General features: G+C 43.2%; 1 pseudogene; it reads left to right on the top strand.

Annotated features, from left to right (window-relative positions):
* The window catches only part of LOC139666614 (kinesin-like protein KIF26A), a 20,328-nt pseudogene that overhangs the window by 13,945 nt on the left and 3,883 nt on the right, over positions 1 to 2,500 (top strand).

The following is a 2,500-nucleotide window of genomic DNA, read 5'->3' as shown; positions in this document are numbered from 1 at the left end:
TTGGGTTTTGTGACCAACAGAGCGGCTAGGAGACAAGGCTAGGAGGCTAGGAGACAAGGCTAGGAGACAACCCAAACTTTCATCTCAAGAATACCATTTATTCCTAAGTTTTTTCTTTGGAAGAAACATAAGACGAAAGTTAATAAAATATATAAGAACTGTTTTTGAGAATAGAATTTTTTCCTACTTTTTTTCTTAAGACTTAAGTTAAGAAAAAAATGGCACTTGAGAAGATTTTGTGAATCTGGCCCCTGCTGCCCTCTAAACCTGCACTGTCTGAATAAAGAGTAGAGTAGAGAAATCTTTATTTTCCTCAGTGGGGCAATTTGATTTGCAGCGAGTAGTTAGAATACACAAAAACATCAAGGGAACATAAACACATATTACTAAAACACAGACAGTACACTGTAAAAAACAACAATCTGTCCAGTGATGTTCTCTTGTCTCCAGACCTATCAGCTTCTTTCAGGATATTTTTAGTCAAATTCTCTCTCTGCTCTGGCAGATAATCTGCTGGTTTCAGTAAATTTCACTTGATTCATGCCAATATGACTTCTTCTGTCAAGAAATCATCATAAAACAATGAAGAAAATCTGGAAACAAGAAACAAGACAATTTCACTTTTACCTAGAAAATGTCCTGAAACAAGTTACATTCTCCTGGAAAAAAGTCTCATTTGTTGAAAGCGGTAAAATTATCTGTCAGAGCAGTGAGATGATTTCACTAAAAAAAATCCTAAAATTATCTTGATGAGTCTGGAGACAAGAGAGAATAACTGGACCTGAAGTCTGTCAGGTTCTGCGGTTTTGCAGGTTTTTGCATTTTATATCATCAATGTTGTATATAGAATATTTTCATAAGAGAAAAAAAGGATAAATATTGGTGACAACTTAATTTAAATAATAAAAACATGTCTAATTGCTGGTAATCAGCCTCTGTAGTGTCACATCTGGTTCACTGAGCACGGCTGCCTCTCTCTCCTCCACACTCCCTTCTTCTCCCTGAGCCACTTCAGTGAACTGACCTATATAATTGTAAGAGCTTGAGTTGAATTGTAAGAGCCGCTGATATCCCATGATCCTCTGCTGCAGCCGCCCTCCGCTCTGTGAAGCGCCGAGCCAAGCGCTTTGTTCGGGCGTCATGTAGATGTGAGAGTTTCCCTGATGGAGCTGCTGGCTGTTTAACACTGAGAGAGAGAGAGAGAGAGAGAGAGAGAGAGAGAGAGAGAGAGAGAGAGAGACTGACACTGAGAGAGAGAGACAGAGACAAAGAGAGAGAGAGAGAGAGAGACTGACACTGAGAGAGAGAGAGAGAGACAAAGAGAGAGAGAGACACAAAGAGAGAGAGAGAGACAGAGACACAGAGAGAGAGAGAGACTGAGACTGAGACTGAGAGAGAGAGTCAGAGAGAGAGAGAGAGAGAAAGAGGGACACTGAGAGAGAGAGACAGAGACAAAGAGAGAGAGACACACAGAGAGAGAGAGACAGAGACACAGAGAGAGAGACACACAGAGAGAGAGAGACAGAGACACAGAGAGAGAGAGAGAGAGACATTCCAGTTGGATCCAACATGGAGGTGGAAACAGTCTGCAGTCTGTGGACAAAGATTTTCCCTCTGTCCCCAAAAAGACACAAATACAGAATCTTCCTCGCTCTGGATCGAGGCTTCTGACCCCAAAAACACTAAATGTCTGGTTGTGATCTGACAGACCGGTCCCTCAAATCCAGTAGAAATAATATCAGTGGATTCACTGGAAGGCTCAGACACCATGAACTGAGGATGCAGGATCGATTCCCACTCAGTTGCTGTGTTCAGTATCAGATGCTTTCATAAACTGGATGTTGTGTTTTCTCTGTGGAAAGAGTTTGATGCCACACAACATTTACAACAGACCAGAATGTTCTTTGATCCTGAGATCCATGGTAGTCCATGGTAGTCCAGGGTATTTCAGGGTAGTACATGGTAGTCCAGGGTAGTTCAGGGTAGTCCATGGTAGTCCAGGTTAGTCCATGGTAGTCCAGGGTAGTCCAGCGTAGTTCAGCGTAGTTCAGGGTAGTTCAGGGTAGTCCAGGGTAGCTCAGGGTAGTCCATGGCAGTTAAGGGTAATCAATGGTAGTCCAGGGTAGTTCAGGGTAGTCCATGGTAGTCCAGGGTAGTCCAGGGTAGTTCAGGGTATTCCATGGTAGTCCAGGGTAGTTCATGGTAGTCCAGGGTAGTCCAGGGTAGTTAAGGGTAATCAATGGTAGTCCAGGGTAGTTCAGGGTAATCAATGGTAGTCCAGGGTAGTTCAGGGTAGTCCAGGGTAGTCCAGGTAGTCCAGGGTAGTCCAGGATAGTTCAGGGTAGTCCTGGGTAGTCCATGGTAGTTCATGGTAGTCCATGGTAGTTCAGGGTCCCGTTGTTTAGTCACAGCTGTAATCATTGTGTGTGTGGAAGTGAAAGACTCTTATGATCCCAATCTGCAACGTCAAGATTAGATCAAACATGTTTGATTTCATCGG

Source organism: Centroberyx affinis, unplaced genomic scaffold (genome assembly GCF_046629955.1).
Source record: "Centroberyx affinis isolate AG114_WGS23_722 - 3 ecotype Tasmania unplaced genomic scaffold, CSIRO-AGI_Caff_v1 ptg005064l_1, whole genome shotgun sequence".
NCBI lineage: Eukaryota > Metazoa > Chordata > Actinopteri > Beryciformes > Berycidae > Centroberyx > Centroberyx affinis.
This window is presented reverse-complemented; position numbering and strand designations above follow the sequence as displayed.